Here is a 19,111-nt window from a genome sequence, read left to right as displayed (position 1 = left end):
TCCCATCATATGTTGACCTCCACTACCCCACCACCTCGCCTCACCACCCCACAACGTTACCTTTGCGAGCCGCCACTGCTTGGAATACTAGAGGGGTATAGTGCCTGCTGGCATAAGCGATGCAGTAATTTGCTGGATTTATCTCCCCATTGATATATCCTACTCCAAGATGTCAGCCTAGCCTCCTCAAGTAGCTCACTTGCACAAATCTGTTGCATAAGAAGCAGTTGACGAACTGCCTGACTCCCATTCTACCCCCGTCCGTGTCGTTCCAAGTCTATGAGTTGAGTTTCTGTCCGTATTAGTGTTTTGCGTCTGCGCCTACGTTGCGCTGTACAAAAGGAGACATCTACGCCTCGTAGCATCAGCTTCATGGCTTTCCACTGAGTCTCTGCAGATTCCACTGTTCCTATGTTATGGGCAAGGTATTTGGCGATCGATTGATGCATGTGTGATCTATATTGTTGATCCTGTAGACGCCAAGCAGGGAGACGCCAACGAAAGGTGGGATGATCAGGACCGATCTGGAGTCCAAGTGTCACTGGGGAATGATCGGAAAGGCCTCTGGGTAGGATCTCTACTGTCGTTACCTTAAGGGTGTACCCAGAGGGTACAAATATATAATCTTATTTGGAGAAAGAGTTGTGTACACCAGAGTAATATGTGTGCCCCTGGTCAGTCGAGTGAAGTTTCTTCCAGATGTCCATCCAACCCAGCCCATGTACTAAGGATTTCAAGTGTGAGTCCCGTAACACCGGTGGTCTGTCATTCTCTCGCCACCTGTCCCGGGCCGGGTGTGTCACATCGTTCCAATCTCCGGCAACAACCTCAGTCCGTCCGATATTTTGGTCCAAAGCGTCATCAAGAACTCCACCAAGTTCCAGGTGGGGGGTGGGGGCATATATGCTACCCAGCACAATTTGTCCACTTCTGTTGTGCCGGTTGTGATAATGCACCTGTCTTCTGGATCTAGCCATGATTTAACGTGTTCAAATGGAACCCTGCGATGAATCAGGATGGCTACTCCCCGGGAGCCCTTAACGAAATCTGCGTGGAAAACCCGGGAATACGCAAAGCGGGAGAGTCATGGTGTTTTGGTGCCTAAGACGTGGGTTCCCTGTAACAATAGGATATCTCCTTGGTACCATTTAGCCTGGCAGAGAATAGCACCTCTTTTTATCTTGTTCAAGACCCCTCTTATAGTCCAACTATCTTAGCCCACTCCTCGGGGCAGCTGTCATCCCTGTGGGCATAGGGTCGGGCAATACGTATGTAGTCGAGTAGACCTGTAAGTGGCTGCAACTGGGGGAGTACTGTTTGTGTGATTGTAAGTCGTAGCACAGCTATCAACAAGAACTTTCCCAATAACCCCCCCTCCCACCCCATACCTCAATACAGTTGAAGTATCTGCTCCGGCGTAGGAATGGTCCTGTCCCCAACAGGGACCAAGTACCGTCTCTCACCAAAGAATCCCCATTAACCAAGCCATGTTCAAATGGTTACAACTAGAGTTTCAAAATGTCCTCTGGCGGGAGATAGCCCTCCCAATCTTTCGCAGTCGTCGGCTGAACGTTGCACATGTTGCCCCTTGTGTAATTTTTTACGAAGCTGTAGATTCGTGTTGGGTCCCGGTTGTTAGAGTAGAGTCGCTGCTGGACTTGGATCGTCGACGTGATCTGGACCTGTGGTTCCGTTTTCCGTTAAGCTTTGACTGTTTGCGAGCCAGGTCACTGGAGGACTAATCAGAGTCATGATGTAGTGGCGTGTGAGGTCTGACCTTCACCACCTCATCTGTCCATGGGAATACTTCTCCTGGGATTCGAAGAAGAGCGAAAGATTGATAAAACACTCTCAGCGGGGCCGGGTAGAATAGAGCGCAGGAAATATTAAGATTGTGCAGGTGGGCCTTTGCCTCTGTGAAGGATTGTCAACGCTGTTGAACAAGTTTAGTGTAGTCTGGAAACATAAGCATGCATTGGAAGGCATAGGATAGTGAGTCTTTCAATCTGACCTGTCGCAGGAAAGTGTCTCTGTCATGATAGTTTAGTTCTGGGCTATAACTGGTCTTGGCCTTGCGCCAGGAGGTTTTTTTTTAAGTACTGCCCTGTGTGCTTGCTCTATAGTGAAGCATAAAGATAGAAAATCAAGAGGGAGCCAATCCATGAGCCATTTAGTGAAGAATTTCTCCATATCATCTCCTTCGCAGCCCTCAGGGAAGCCCACAAAGCGAAGGTTATTCCTTCGAGCCGGTCCCTCCGCATCCGCCACGCGCATCACCAGGCCTCTTGTAAGGGTCTCCAGGGTACACGCCTTTTTCTGCAGGGAAGTGACAGTGTCTTCCACCCTCATCTCGGTCTCCGTGATCCTGTCAACTGCATTACACAAGTCTTGCCATATGAGCATGACATCGCAGCCCATCGCACCTATTTTAGCGTCTAGCATGTCTTTAGCTTGTGTGATAGTAGCCATCAAAGCTGCATTATCTGGTATGACACTAGTTGAGCCTCCAGGGTCTGGTGCTTGGGCTCCCATGCCCGTATATCAATCCATTGTGCTCTGCTTAGCAGTTGCTTCCGGCATTTTATCTTTCATCATTGCACGTTCTTAGGCAGATCGATAAATCAGTCCACTGGCCACTGCAGGGGTAGGACGAGCCCAGGCCGGGTGTATGTCTTCTGTTTGGTAGTGGCGTCGTGAGGCGGTGTCGGTGAGGGGTAAATCCTTCCCCCAGAGATTTCGTCCGGCCTTCCCCATGATAGATGGAGGCTAGGGGGAAGCCGCATGCCTACAAGCGCACCGGGACCGGCCTGATCGCCTACCCTGGTGGGCGTGCCCCTACCCCCCCACCCAAGGGTGCCTTACCCCACCGACCCGGTATAGGCCACTGCCTCCCTGGTCTCAAGGCCCAGTCAATCCTCGCTCATCTTGATCTGTTTGGTTTAGGTCCCCTGGGGAATCTTGCAGCTCACCTTCTGCAGCGTGGGAAGGCGGGCTACAGCTGGTATATCTGTCGGGATCTGGGGTCCTGGACCCCCACCAATGTTCTCTGCTGCCGCCATGTCTTTTTATTGCATACAGACTGCTGGTCGCTGGCGGGTGTATGAAGCAGGGGGATGCAGCTGGGCATCCGGTACCAGATTTGTATTGCTCCCTTTGGCTCCTGAGAGCGGGTCGTGGGTGGTAGTATGTGCCTGATGTAGCTGGGAAAAGGGCATGTCTGACATACCCGGGGGCAGCTGAGTATTGGGGATACTAATTAATCACCATCTCAAGTAGGCCGCCAAACCCAGCCATGCCACCCCAGTACAGGTCCAGGCACAGGATATTGATGTCTCTGGCATGTCCCTGATCTTAGTAGGCCCTCCTGCACTGCAGCCTCGCCTCAATAGCACCTTGCCCAGACACGGCAGCCACCGTGGCCTGATCTGGCGGCTGGAGCTCGAGGCAGCTAGGTAGCTGCTGTTCGGGCGTAGCAGTGGAACCCTGCCTGCGGCCTCCGCGCATCTCCTTATGTGTGCGCCTGACGGCGGCTCCACCACGTCACTTACCAGTGTCTCCTGGCTATATATGTTACAGCGGCCGCGGACGACAGCAGGCACCTCCTTCCGGCGATCACCCCTCCTGGGTGTATCGCTGCCTCACTCCAGTCCAGCTACTGTTATTTCCAGGAGGGAGATGGGCCCTCTAGCCTCACAGCAGACGTCCAGGCCGCAACATACCAGCATCCGGCGCTGCGGCACACAGCAGCTACAGATCAGTGTTGTTTCCCCGTCTATGGGTGTCAGCCGGATTAGGGATACACAGTAGGGGCACAAGAATCTTCAGCAAGGCAGATTCAGCAGGATATATGGCGGACAAGAGGTAGGGCTACGGGAGCTCACCTAGAGCGCGTCAGCCATGTTGGACCACTTTGCCACGCCTCCGATTCAAGGCAATATTAATAATGGAAACCTTGGATAAGGTTAAAAACAAAGGTGAATGTGATGTGAGATAGTGATGATCTTCCACATCCTGGATCTACATGTTTCAGCCATTAGTTCCACTGCTGACAGGGTCAAAATAACTTTCTTCAGAACCGAGGCCAAATGCACGCTAAGATATCCGGTGATGATATATAAATTCGTAATTCACAATTCCTTTTATCACATTGGGTGATTATTTATACAGCTCTCACGAGGACCAAAGAGGTTCAGTTTGGGTGAGACACCTTGATGAATGTGTGACTACAGGGTTCGCCCCAATAGAGTATCCATGTCGAAAGGGAATACCACATTATAAATAATCATGCAGAGTGCGGGCTGCTATTGTGGGCGAGGAGAGAGCTGGGGTTGAAATGTTTTGTCTGCAATATATGTTGTAGAGCACGATGAACGCCCATAATTCGTGATTGCGAGCCCAAGATGCTGCCCAGCTAGGCGCCACTAGCAGATATGCCCACAACCCTCACACCCTGATAGACAATCCATCATGTCTGGGATACAATTTTCTGACATGGAATGTGAGGGGCCTTGGAGATCCACACAAACGGCAACACATTTTAGCCTATCTAGATAGGTATAACATCCAGTTCGCAATGCTCCAAGAGACACACACCAGCCCGAATCCCCGATTCGCGTTCGCGAGTCGCTGGGCATCCCACAGCTGCTTCTCCTCCTGCTCCACATACTCTAGAGGCACCATCACCATTATTAAACAAAATACACCCTTTGTCACTGCGGGCTCCCTGCAAGACCCCTCAGGAAGGTACTGAATTATGTGGGGTAGATTGGCTGCCCACTCCATTACTCTAGCAAACTGTTATGGGCCCAACATTGACAATGGAACCTTCTTCATTGAATTATGGGGGTTCGTGGCAACTATAGGATCTAAATACATTATCTAAGGGGGGATTTCAATTTAACACTTGACCCACGATTGGACAGGTCGCACCCTTAATTGCACCACGACACGAATGCCCGGCGTCACCTCCAAGGCATCATCGGAGATCATGGCCTATTGGATGCCTGGCCGACTCTACTACCCTTGGGAAGGGAGGGTACATGCTATTCCTCATGCATCCTAGCTGGTCCCGTTTGGACTACTGGATCATATCTAGGGGGTTGGGCTCTTGGGTAACACTGGCATGTCACCTGGCTTGCACGTTTTCTGATCACTCCCCTACCTGCGACGATTACCACCTCACTCCCCCCTACATGTTTTGGAGACTCACCCCTACTGTACTCCTAGACACCCCTTTCCGAGAGGAAGTATGGAGGTAAATTATTCTTTCAGTGCAACATGCAATCTGTCTTCAAGACCGAGACTGTATGGGAAGCCTTCAAGGTCACTATGCGTGGTATCTGCGTAGCCAAAGTGGGTGATATACTGCGGCAGGTTCGCAGAACCCTCGAGAAAATGGAGAGTCAATTAAAGGATATAGAAACTCGGATTCACCGCCCCCAGGAGGCTGATGCCAAGATCATATTTAGAGAAACTCTCAGGATATGAGAATGCCTCTTCTGCAGCAGGAATTATCGGGCTAGACAGGATGGGGAGAGAGAGCGATCTGCCAAGGCTCTGGCTGAATTGGTCCGCAAGCCTCGCTTCTCAAACTATGTACTTGAGGCAAGGGACCCAGTGGGTGCCCTATACAAAGATATGGAGGAGATTCTCTGGACATTCTCCACCGTTTATGCTTCTTGCTACAAGACCCGTAAATCCCAGCCTCTGGACGTAGATGACTACCTCGGGGATGTCACTTTGGGTTGGTTGGCGGATTCTCAGCGCGCGTTTCTCTTTGCTGCCTTCGAAGAAGATGACCTAAGTGCTGCAAATATGCAGCTACGGTCGGGATGTGCCTCTGGCCCGGACGGCCTTCTTGACGAGTTTTATGAAACCTATGCAGATAATATCATTCCTGTCCTGATGAAGCTATACAAGGCGGCCCGAAAGTCCAGGGATCTTCCGCCTACCACGAAGGAAGCTTTGATCATATCCCTTCTTAAACTGGGAAAACAGAAGAAAACTGTAAATCATACAGACCCCTCTCACTGATAAATTGCAACATTAAAATATTAGCCAAGATCCTAGCCAACAGGCTTAGTCTACTTATGAGTTCTTTGGTGCTACCCTATCAGTCCGGCTTCATACCGGGAACGGCAAAGTCACATAATATCCGTACCCTTTTTTCACTATTACGAAATATTGGCCCAGATGTAGCTGCGGTGGCAGTGCTCTTAGAAGCCACCAAAGCTTTTGATTCCCAGGAATAGGATTACTTACTGGCAATAAAGAAACGAATGTGATTCCCCCCAATTTTCCTTTTCAAGATTAAACTCTTATACAGTCCCGATACTTCCCTATATCCCGGGGCACTAGATAGGGGTGCCCACTTCTATTTGCCTTGGCAGCGGAACCCCTGGCTGCCAAACTTAGGAAACATCTTCCGGAATATGGAATACGTTACCCAACCAGACATTTGTTGGTGTCCCTATACGCAGATGATATTACTATATATGTGCGCAATCCCCAAGAGAGCCTCAACCCAATACTGCAGAAATTCCTCAGCTATGGAGCGCACTCGAGCATATTGATAAACTGGGAAAAATTCCCTATCTTCCCTCTTACCCCTAACACTTTACGACACGCCCCATATTTCCCACTGGGGTGGTCAGATGCAGAGGTTAAATATCTGGGGATTGTTGTCACTAGAGATAGGGAGGCCCTAATCCCAGCTAATTATGGTACTGCGCTGGAAGCTCTGACAGACTCCATTACAAGGTGGATTATCATGCCACTGTCACTGGCAGGTGTCCTCGCGCTGATTAAAATGGTCATCTTGCACAAACTGCTTTATCTCTTTATTAATATTTCCTATTACCCCCGCCGCATTTTTTTAAACTACTAAAAACACAACTTATCCGACTAACCTGGGGAGGGAAACAACCTAGGTTCCGGTGGGACGTGCTGATGCAACCTTTTTCACAGGGGGGGTTTGAAGTCCCTGATTTTGTAATAGACTTTCTTTGCACTCAAGCACATTACGCAGCCTACTGGTTCCACCCCCCATATGCTGCCATTAGCAATAGAGCAGAGATATATGACTCCCATACTATTGATAGTCTTTTTGGGCACACACTCGCAGAAGGTGGGCACCATTGCCACCACTGTAGATTGCACCACAACTGCTAGGCAGGATCTAGCCAGGAGTCTGAATACCCCCTACTGTATTCCCCTCTCCTACTATTATCTTATCACCTGCAACTCCCAGTGACTCAGGAGACGAGGTGCTGGCAGATGCTCCGTAACACCGGAATACATACATGGGGAGATATGTAAAGGGAGGGAACTTTCCGGAGTTGAGAATCTTTTCATGAGGGCAGGCCGTCATCCCCAATGGAGATATTTTTATATATAAGGGCTGAGGCATAAGGTCAAAGCGTCTACCCCCGGTTTCCCCCGAGAGCCCCAGATACTCACCCCATTACACACTCTAATGCAGACCCCAAATACTACCGATGTAGTTGCATTACTATACCGATGCACTCAATCAGGACTAGACGCAATGTCCGGCGGGGTGAGACTGGGTTGGGAGGCCAAGATAGGCACTACACTTAGCAATCAGCAATGGACCTATTGCTGTTAGCAGACGGGGGAGATTACGGGCAGTAGCCAACTTTGGATCATACATTACAAATTTATACACTGGATGTACTACACCCCTGTCCAACTCAACCGCTACTAATTGCGCTCTAATGATAAGTGCGACCGGCGTGGAGCGGAAGGAGCAGATTTCCTACATACAGCATGAGCTTGCCTTGAAGTCCACAGATATTGGATGCACATAGACAATGCCCTTATTTAGATGACTGCAGAGTACCCCTCTCGTGGCATTACTAAGCTATACTGAAAAGGTAGATGTCACAATCAGACGATACGTATCGCTTTGCTTGCGGAGAGTGGTATGCAGATGGGTGGGGGGGAGGACTCCCAAATTTAAGGATTGGCTGAGGAAACTGATATATTGCCAGGAACAGTTATCGATATATTCTAAACTGATGCCTCTGTACTCCAGACCGAGAGATATTTGGTATCCCCTGAAGTCATACCTGTCACTAAATCCATCGGATACCGGGGACACACAATCTAGGTTGAGTTGGTGGCTGAACTGCCCTGACAGGACTATGGAGGGGTGGGGTGGGGGGAGAGGGAGAGCAATCCCCCACTGAATACCAGGGAGAAAGGCGCTACTGGGATTTATACATGACAGGTCCCCTGTCTCCCTGCCTCCCTACCCTTGAGGAGGGGCCTGGAAGGGGTTGGGCATTAAGATCAGATAGAGCTTGGTGGAAGGGGAACTAAACACTGTGTGTATAGGCATATGGGCTAAGTTTCAAAATGTAAACGTGCTGTACTAACGAGATTGCACTTGTTGAATTCTTAATAAAGAAAATGTATTAAAATAAATAAATGAAATAATCACACAGAGTGGCAGACGGAATTGTAAATTACGAATTGATATATCAGTGCCACATGTCTTAGCGCACATGTGGCCTTGGTCCAGAAGAAATCTATATTGACCCTGTGGAAACTAATGGCTGAAACATGTAGACCCAGGATGTAGGACATCATCACTAACTCACATCACATCCACCTTTGTTTGTAACATTACCCAACGTTTCCATCATTAAAATTGCCTTGAAAGGTGGGCAACTTGAGATAATTTCAATTCACTATTCCTTGCAAAATAACCACACAAAATAACTCTGCTGTAATCCAGGTGTCACAGCACACCCAGATGCGCTGGGCTTCTAGAGTGGGAACCTTATGATGAAGCATGCCACTAACTAGCATTAGTGGGTGAAGGTTCTTTTAAAAACCTAAAGGGTTTCCCTACTCACATCTCAGAATGTTCTGAACTTTGATAGTGAGCTCACTTTCATTGATTGTTGGCTTTGCTGACAAGCTAGAGGTCTGTTTTGGCATCACCTAGAATAGTGCCAGTGTTGTTGGTACTAACTATGAAAAAATTCACTCTCATTCATCATGTGGCCAAAACAGCTATTTTTTAGTCAATGCAGAATATGATCTGGAGGTAATCAGCATAGATGTAGAACTCAAATTATATTAGTGGACGAGGAGGGCTATAGGATGAATAAAGATGTTAAACATGATTGGCTGCACGGCGAAACACTGGGGAATGTCTTAGGAGAGGACAGAGAATTCTGAACTTTTACCAGTCCAGAGGCATACCAGGGAAGCCAGCTGAAGCAAGCGGCATGATCATCATAGATGGCTAATATATATGTCTTACTCTCTGTGAACTTTTGCCCAGAAACAAAGCCATCGGGTCTATAACACCATGATGGTCTTAGCAAGTGATGGATAGTATGGGCTTTGTTTGAAAATTACCATTGATCGGTGGCGGCTCGCCGAGGCAGTGCTGCGGGGCGGTGAGGCGGGGCGGGGTGAGGCAGGGTGGGGGGTAGTGGACTCAGACACATGACGGACAGGAGTAAGGTAAGTAATGAAATAAATAAAACTATTAACTTGCACTCGCTGCATCGTCAAATCGGCGATGCAGCGAGTGCAAGGTAAATAGTTTTATTTATTTCATTACTTACCTTATTCCTGTCCGTCGTATGTCTGAGTCCACTACTCCCCGACCCTGCCCCTCACCCGTTCACCGCCCTCCCTCTGTGAGCCGCCACTGCTATTGATACTACCCACAATTAGAACGGAGATGGCTGCCTCCAGCTCTGTGCTGTACCAGGCCCAGCAGCATGGTCAAAATGGCCTACTAGCGCAAAACAGAGGCACCTTTTGATTCAAAGCACTCCAATCACATCCCCGTTGTGGGTACTGGGAGGTACCTGATGTGTTCTGCAGTGCTGGGATATACCATTAGACTGGAGAGCGATCAAACCGGCAGATAACCACAACACCAGGAGGTAAATTCAACACTAGGAGCTGAATTCCAAGATGCCTTGGGTGGAAGGATCTCACTGGAGGAGGTGAGGGGGTGCAATGATGGAATTGAACTGCACAGAAGAGGCACGGGCGAGATTACACAGATTGGACACTCGTGCCATCATAATAGCACAGACAGAGAAATATGACTGCAAAGTGGCACCAACTTGCCACAGTTGGCGAATTGCAAACTAAAATGGTGGAGTGTGAAGAATAAAGTAAGGCTTCTTCCTAGGTGCTGTGGTGCCGGAGGCTACAGAGAAATAAACACGGTCAAGTAATTCTTGCTGCTCATCTGGAAGAAGATCACACCAACTTAAGACCATACTGCGAATAGGAGCTTAGCCTGGAGAGTAAAGATTAGTGTGGGGGAAGATTTGACAGGGAACATTATTTACTAGAAAGGAGCTATAGCATAATTTCTGACAAAAAACCCAAATAAGGACTTGAGACTCCCAACTGCCCTTATGAGGTCCTGAGTGCACTGCCCAGAGTGAGATAGACTATTTGTGAACTCATACTGGAGGTGGCCCTTGAGGGTCACACCTAAACCTTGGGCAGATGCATCCTAGAGGCAGGCACATCCTAAAGACCTGTCTTTATCCCCACAACTATTCAAAAGCTGTATACTGTGACCATGGGTCACTGGAAGGTAATGGAGGAATCAGTCTGGCTAATCAATCAATATGGAATGGAGGGGACCATAGAGATGCTAGGCACAGATAACTTGTGAGCTCAAATGGCCCTTAGCCCTCTGACATACTGCCACCCATTTCCTCTTGCCCCTCTACCATAAATGCATACTGGTCCAGGGGACTTCTCCTGTCTTCTTACTCCACTTTCTAAAACACCACTGGAGCCTATCGCCACTTCCTTTCTAGGCTAAAATTAAGACTAAAATAAATACTCACTGATGAGAATGCTTTGTATCACTTCTCTGGTCGGCTATCATCTCAAGGGACCACCTGCCCCAAACTGCATTGGGCATTAGAGGAGGAGGGCCCATGGACTACAGCCCGTGGGATCACTTTAAAAAGCCTTCTTTATCCCACAGGATGCATCGCATTGCTTTTCTAGCCGGCTATCATCTCAACGGACTACCTGTCCCAGACTGCTTTGGGCATTGGAGGAGGAGGGCCCAGGGACTACCATCAGTAGGAACACTTAAAAGCTTCTTTTTTATCCCGCAGTGCTGACACATCCCTTCTCTGGCCAGCTATCATTTCAAGGGACTACCTGTCTGAGACTGCATTGGGCTTTGGAGGGGGAAGGCCCACGGACTACTGCCAAAGGGAGCACTTAAAAGTGCCTTCTTTATCCCACAGCGAGGGACGCATGGCATCTCCTTTATGGCTGGCTATCATTTCAAGGGACTTCTTGTCCCAGACTGCACTGGGCGTTGGAGTGCCTTCTTTATCCTGGACCACGGGCAAAGCCAGGGCCAAGGGCAGGCCCATATTAGCCCGGCAGAGACAAGAGGAGGCTGGGCGGGACTAACCCTCTTGGATGTATGCCTGAAGACTCTGTAATGTCCAAATTTGGGACCTATTTAACTGTTAACTCGCTCAGGATCACTGATGGGATTGCTGCAGTCACACAGCCTACGCTAGTCTTGAGTGCTGCTTGAGCTTCATGTGTAGAGATGCATTAACCAGCATCAATTGGGAGTGTTTTTCTACCTTTGCTGTGCTGTGTAACAGGAACAGTAGCAGAGATTGTTTATTGTTACTTTAATTGCTATTTTACAGTATCTCTGCTCAGTCGTGTTTTGATGGTAATTTTAGTAACATAACCTCATTAGAAAATAGATGTCTTCTTTCTAGAATGGGGAAATCCAAACTATTGAACCCTCCCTAGGAGTTTCAACACAAAATAAGGCGATTAAAAAATGTATAAATTGTATACTTGAACTAGATTTGCTGATGGAAGAGGTGGAATTAATGATTGACAATAAAATTTTACCTCAAGGTGTTTCGGGGGTGCCCAATAAGAAATGGAAACATGCATTACATACAATCTCTAATTTATTCAAAAAAGAAAACACTTATGGCGTTTAGCAGGTAAGGTAACACCTGACACAGGTGCTAACCCGCCTACCACCATTTCTAACACTATATGTTTAGCTCCGCCACTAGAGCTTCCCCCCGGAGCAAATCATAGTTTGCAAAAATCGTATTTCACCTCTTGAAGCCCCTGAAGCAGCTCAAGTTGCACCTTAGGCCATTGGAGAGACCGGTGACCAAAGGATTCAACAGAGCCTCTTGTATTTACCCCAGACTCAGAGCCTATAATGGAGCTGAGGGCTGAGATTGTGGGTCTCAAGACTATGGTATTGCTCTCAACCTACATGGTGAAACATCTGCTCGCAGTGATAGTTGAGCCTGACCATTTCAGAATAGATCAACGTGGGAAACAGGCTTCTGGGGAAATTTCTAAACTATATAATCCACCAAGTATTTCCAAAATGAAAGAGGAGACCCCAGGGCAGTCACTCGTATGCCAGCTCAGGGTATTTCCATTAGGAGGGTAAATTATGGCAGTTTGGACTCCATGTAAGGCTGATAACCCATCATTGTATAATGTAAAGGCTCACAATTATAATGCGGGGGAAATTATTTGCTGATGACTAGTATTCAGCCCCTACCTGATGGTGAAAACTGCCATAGAGCAATTAGGCCTATGACATCTAAAATTGCATGCCCGATATCTCTGAATTACACGCTCAATGGTAACAAGAGGTTCACCCCACATACTCATAAAAGGGGGTTTTCTGTAGCAGCTCAGATCTACATGGATAATGTACCTAAACGTTCTTCTCCATTAATGTATAGAGATGAGGATTCATGAAAAAACAAAGTCATACACTGGATACAACATATCAGGGATTGTAGATCGGTGATTCTGGAGGATATTTTTAGCGCAAAAAAGATGCTCTGCTAAAAGCCTTGAATATGATTGTATAGAACTGACTTTTGCTGACAATTTGGTGACTCTTAATGCTAGGGCTAGCCCTACAAATGATTCTACCATCCAAGTTGAATACCACTGGTTTGATATACAACCAGTATATACTTACTCTACCTTCAATGTACAATCTACTCATGACTACATCTTAGGGGATCTTCATTTGCGTAGAGAGAGCTTGCCCCTTCTCAAACAAATATGCATTACCTGTGATTAATACTAGTGTCACAAGGCCACACACGAGGGGAGGAACTCCTATACTGAGTTTGACAATTCTGTCTCACACTCCAGCCCCTAGAAGTAGGGACCCACAGTTCCTAATCAGTATGTTACAAATTTCACAGACAAATGCCACTTTTAATACTATAATGACTCCACCCATACAGCCTTTTGCACCAGCAGGCATACCCATACTTGATAAGACTGATATTTTACCAATTGTTTCCTGGATTGTGACAGGGTTAAAATCGAAGTTGAGCTGTCGGATTGGAACGACTTCATTGAGGAATATGATATTTGCATTTTTCAGGAAACATGGAACATCGAGTCTGTGTTTAGCGTCGGGTATGTCAACTACTGGATTCTGTCAGAAGCTAATTCTTGAGGCCGACCATACAGAGGATTGCTTAAATGGGTATGAGTCTCATGTAATTGTACAATAAAACTGCTGGGGATTGATTTACCGGATATATTGAGGATACAAATACGTAAAAACAGGGGCCACTGATGAGATACTGGTAAACGAGGAAACAACCATTGTATGCTATCTTGACCAGGGACTTTAAATCTTGAGTTTGAGCCTCTGGATAGGGATGACATCAGTTTAACTAAAGAGGAAGATGAGAGATGGGGTATTCCCCAACTTGACCTAGCACCTATTAAAAAGAGGACCCAAGTAGCACTCCAATTGAAGGCTCTTTCATTAGAGCAAGAGCTTAGCGCAACAAATAGAATAACAAAATCAGACAGCAGAGTGGCCTTTACATTCAATCAACCCACCTGTGAAAGTTGTATAGATTTTATCTTGATTGATCTCAAATTATGGGATAATGTTGGCGATATGATAGCTGAGGAGAGGATTGAGAGTGCCCATAATCCTCTATGGCTCTATATGATACCCATTTGGAAAAAACTTCTGATTGATCCCCTTCATTATAGGGTAACAAAGGATGTCCAGCTAGCAAATAATAAGCACACATTGAAATTGCATCAGTTAGCTGCAAGGCCTAATACACTGTCTTCCACCCATCTAGACCTATTAAGTGCCACTTCAAATTTATGTGACTTATTGGTCAATAACAATAACATAATGGAAGCCACATGTAATCAGTCATCCGTTTTTGACCAGATAGGTCTGTATCTCTAAGCTCCCAGCACTCAAACTTAGAAAAATGTTTGTAACAGCAACAATTGGTTTAATATTAGTGTAGACAGGCCAGAAGACAGCTAGTATTGGCCACTGGATCAGAAGAACTGGCAAAGATAACAGATTTGCAGAAGGCGTAGAAACAAGTACAACACAAAGCGAAGAGGGAATGGGATGAGAAGAGATGGTGTGATTTACTCAAAACATGCACTGGTAAAGTTCTCCAAAAATTCTGGTCCATGGGGACAAAACAGCTACATCGAACTCTGTAAACTACATATTGCTGCTTGATTGGTTTAACCATTTCAAGGCTTTATATGCTGATAAATCCCAGGCTGCCTACTGCGATGAGCTAAAGATGCTATTGCATGTCCCAAAGCGCCGGGACCCGATGGGATTCGACAAGTGGTCCAAATGCATCTTAGCAATGACAACTTCAATAGAGAGGGGAGCGCCAATTCCCAGCTCCTGGAAAGGAGCCGAGGTAGTACCAGCCTATAAAAGGGGGACAGGAATATGTCTATAAATTATAGGCCTATAAGCTTGATTGACAGCCTTCAACCGGTCTTTTTTCGGGTAGTACATTTAAGAGTGGATTGCACTCGACAAGCTAGGTTTAGAAAGAAAACCAGCACAAATGATCAGGTTTTCTGGATTTTGACCTTGTATTTGAAGACTGTACTGATTGGCAGAGGTCACATATATGTGGACTATGTTTTTTTTTTTTTTTTTTTTTTAAAAACCTTTATTTAACAGCATGTGCAGACAAATACGGGCCTACAACCCCCAGACCGGCCTCGACAATAAAAGGGCACATCAGCAATCAATTATACAACTCAGCAGCATATCAGTACCAGCACGAATAGACCAGGTTACATTATACACAATTGTGCCGCCGAGCGCCAGGATGATGAGGTTTAATTTTTATAAAGTTTTGAAATAAGTCCATAGCAACAGGTCTGGAAGGATCCGAATCAAAGCAATGCAGTTAGGACTATAGTGGGCAACGATCATCAGAAGAGTCAGCAAGCATTATCCGTAAGGTAATCAATCGCACTCAATGTAATCAGGATAGAAAAGAAGCATGTCACATGACGATCCCCGAGCACTACCCACAAGTTCCCAATCCTCCCAACGACCCAAGAAATAAGAAAGGAAAGAGCAAGCGGGAAGGGTAAAGAGTAGAAAGGGAGAAGAGAAAAAGAGAAAAGGAAGAAAGAAAAAGGAGGCCCATAGAAAAAAACCAACAAGGAAATATACCCCCCACCCTACACGCATGCAGAGGCTACGGCCTACCCCCCCCTAGCAGTGTGTCTGTCGCCCCAAAAGAGTACCCGAAATGTAGGAGAAGAGAAAGAGAAGAAAAAGAAAAAGAATGTCACGATTAATCGGAGGAGGGCCAAGGATCTATTCAATGCAAGCAAAAACGTTACCCGCGGTCACCCAACCCCAGGCCCCGACCTAACACCCACGCTACATGTACCTCCAACAGTCACAAGTCCCAGTCCCAGCCATACACGTATCAATGTGCACCAAGAAAAACCCCCCTCCTCAGCCTTGGCCCCTTCGAATCTGCAGTCCAACAGAATCCAATTGCAGTACAGCCAACCTGGGCGGGATGGGCCACCATGGAGTCCGTTGCAGAAATCGAGGTGTAAGAGACAAGTCAAACTGGAGTGAAGCTCGATAGTAAAGGACCGCAGATTGCGCCACTGCTATGCCGTGGCTAGTACAACAGGGAGCAGGACGATGCATAAGTTCCAGAGTAGCGGCCGGCCGATGTACAGGAAGCAAGTCCAGGAGGACGCTCAGAAACGTGGCACCAAAGGACAAAGGAGATGGGCAAAACGGCGTCCGAGACACAAGCTCCGGCCATACCAAGGGAGCAGTATTGTCAGACTCCTCCAGGGCAGAGCCGACGAGTACCGCAGCGGGCACTGGGACACGACCCCCCGTCACTGCCACATACCTCAACTCGGGTGATCCACCGACAGTCGACTGAAGATGTGGCTTAATATGCCGCACTGGAGGATCATCATGGCCAGCTGAAAAAGTCCAATCAAACCGGTCCCCCAAACCAGTGAAAGAGTCGCAGAAGGCCAACCGCAGGTCCTCCAGTGCTGCCAGGATGTCGCGAAGCCCCAGCGGTGGATCAAGGAGGGAGGGTGCTGTTGCGTCCGCCATCTTAGGCAAGCAACCACCAAACGCCCCGGGAAGCAAGCCCCCCTCACCAGCCATCGGTATCTGGAAAGCGACGAGCTCTCTGCGGGGCCCCGGTGGTGCAGGAAACGTGGAGGCAGCCGGTCGTGGAGAGGCTTCAAGGACAGGGGAATCTGTGGTGCAGGGAAACCCACCGGCAGGACCAGGGTTCCCGATGCGGAAGATGGCGGCCGCTGCTGTAGACTGCAACAAAGAAGCGATCCCGGCCCTCTCCCAGCTGGGCCGGGATACAGTATACGGGAGCCGGATACAATGTTGCGAGCGAGGCGCGCTGGGCAGCCGAGCATGGAAAAGGCTGCTGCGAGAATCCCAGCGCTGCGCTCCAGGTCCGGTGCACCGGCTCCTCCCTCTCCACAGCGGCCGCTGCTATCGTTGTCGCCGCCGGCCGTCCCCACTAAACAATAGCCCGGCTGCGACCGCTTGGAAGGCCGGAATGGTAACCGGGGCTCAACTCCGCCGGGGCAGCTCCGTTCTCGACCGGAGTCACAGTAACGTGGTCAGGAACGTGGCGCTGGTAAGCGTAGGGCTCGGAGGCGCAGGATTCTTGCCAGGATATCGACGAAGGGCGCAAGGGTCGGCGGAGCCGAAGAGCTAGGCGGCCATCTCGGCTGCAGGCTAGGCTCCTCCTATGTGGACTATGTTGATTTGAAGTCCGCTTTTGACCTGGAACCCAGCCGAAAACTGGAGCAGGTTTTACAGAATATAGGAAGGCCTCCAAATATCCTATTATAATTTGACTCCTAGGGACAAATTCATTAGAGTAAGATGGGGTGAACAGGGCCAGCTTACAAACCCTATTCCCATTAATGAGGGCGTTCGACATGGCTGTGTCTCAGCTCCTACCCTGTTCCCCTTTTACTTGAATGCTGTAGTTCATTTTTTATCATTGCACACCAATGACACTTCCTCCTTGACTGGAGAAAAATTCCCACTTACATTTTAGTTGATGATACTCGATTAGTGTCTCAAACTCCAAGCTGATTACAAAGTTTACTGAATCACTTTGAGGAACTTTTTCCATGCACCGGTTAGTAGTTAACACAGCTAAAACTAAAGTATATGACAATAAATCAACATAAATCATACAAAGAGAGGATGATATTGAGGGGGGTAGCGTTAGGAAAAGTAGATGTCTTTGACTATCTTGGAATTAAGCTATCGTCTAAAATGTCATGGAAAATGCATGTTGGCAAAAGCTCCCTAAAGCTCAAACAAGTTGTGGGTTCTGTGTTGAAAGAAAAAAGCACATCACACAGTACGCTAATCTCTCGAGCTTTACAGCTCTAAGACTCGAAGGCTGTGGGCGCTGCCCTCTAAAATACAGAGCTCTGGCGCTATCATAATTTTATAGATCTGGCAAGAACTGAAAATAAATTAAGATCCTTAGTCTCCGTCTCCCCTAGAACACTGCTAAACCTGTTAAATTTGATATGATGAGGAAAATGATCACAGATAAAGCAAGAATTAGACCAGTTTTTTTTCTGGAGGAGACTGACAGCCTTACCGGAAATAGCTGCCTATGCTGTTGCCCTTCAAAAGATACGCAAGCAGTATAGATTCCATAACATAGACTGGCTCAATAACATCAAGAAGCTTCTGAGCTCTTTGGGTCTGCAGGATCTCTGGGAATCTTCTCCCACTGAACGCCTCCCATCTAAAGAGAGAATTAAATAATAATTTTGGTCTTGGATAGCGCAGAATGACGCCCAGAATACAAATAGGGGTACTTTGGCAATAAAGTTCACTGAATTCTAGAACACTAGTGCCTTTGAACAATATTTGGACCTTATCACTGATCCGTTAGATAGAAAACTGTATTTTCATTTAGATTTGGATCTTTGCTTCTTAACACGTTTACCTCTAAAGGGTCAACTTCTCCTACTTTATCCTCTTTATACCCTGTTTGTAACATCCAAACTGAAACTCCAGCTCTTGTTCCTTTTGAATGTGTAGCCTATACACGATAACGGCTTAATTTGATTGAAACCAGTATGTATCCAGATGGGCACATTGAATCATGAGGACTCCCTAAGAATATTAAGATCAGACCTTAACCCATTTTACACTTGTGCAGTAGATACATTCTTGGGAAGGATGTAGATTATAAGGCGGAAAGCCATGCCAGCCCAAATGCAAACACAATAGCAAAAGCACTAACAATTTGCTTGTATGGAAGGAACTAATACTACCCAAGTACAATCCCGGTGCTGATTCAATACAGTGGTGTATAATCCTCATTGTTTAAATAGAGGACCCGCAAAGAGGTTTTTGTATAATGATTAGGTTTTGCTAACTTCTGTAGCCTATTCGCCCCAGCGGATCTTTCTGGGCTACATATGGAGTGGAAGTCAAGTAGCTAGAACTAGTGTTGGTGTCTCCAGAAGGATTCTGGTGGGTGTCAACAGTTACTATGAAATGGAAATTAGGGTGTTTTGTTCATAACCTTTATATTTATACCTGTTATATTTGGTAGTACTACTTCTGCTTACAATCCCATATGCTATAGAACTAAGCTAAAATCTGTATTTTAGGAATTATTTTACATAGGTCTTTGTAGAAAGAATAAGATATGCACTTAAAATAACATCTTAATCCATTATGTTCTTCCACATT

At 47.1% G+C, this 19,111-nt stretch overlaps 1 protein-coding gene across 5 annotated transcripts in view; it reads right to left on the bottom strand.

Moving 5' to 3' along the window:
- Positions 1-19,111, bottom strand: part of LOC146789947 (anion exchange protein 2-like) — a 2,390,686-nt gene that overhangs the window by 1,597,549 nt on the left and 774,026 nt on the right. Inside the window, exon 6 of one of the 5 annotated variants that reach the window (XM_085628246.1) lies at positions 18,003-18,152. The exons of the other annotated variants lie outside the window; for them this stretch is intronic. The gene's annotated coding sequence lies outside the window, so the exon portion shown is untranslated. The remainder of the gene's footprint in view (positions 1-18,002; positions 18,153-19,111) is intronic. 5 annotated transcript variants of the gene reach the window in all.

This window comes from Triturus cristatus, chromosome 10 (assembly GCF_964204655.1).
Source record: "Triturus cristatus chromosome 10, aTriCri1.1, whole genome shotgun sequence".
Taxonomy (NCBI): Eukaryota; Metazoa; Chordata; class Amphibia; order Caudata; family Salamandridae; genus Triturus; species Triturus cristatus.
The sequence above is the reverse complement of the archived record's forward strand: the minus strand, read 5'-3'. Positions and strand labels throughout refer to the sequence as shown.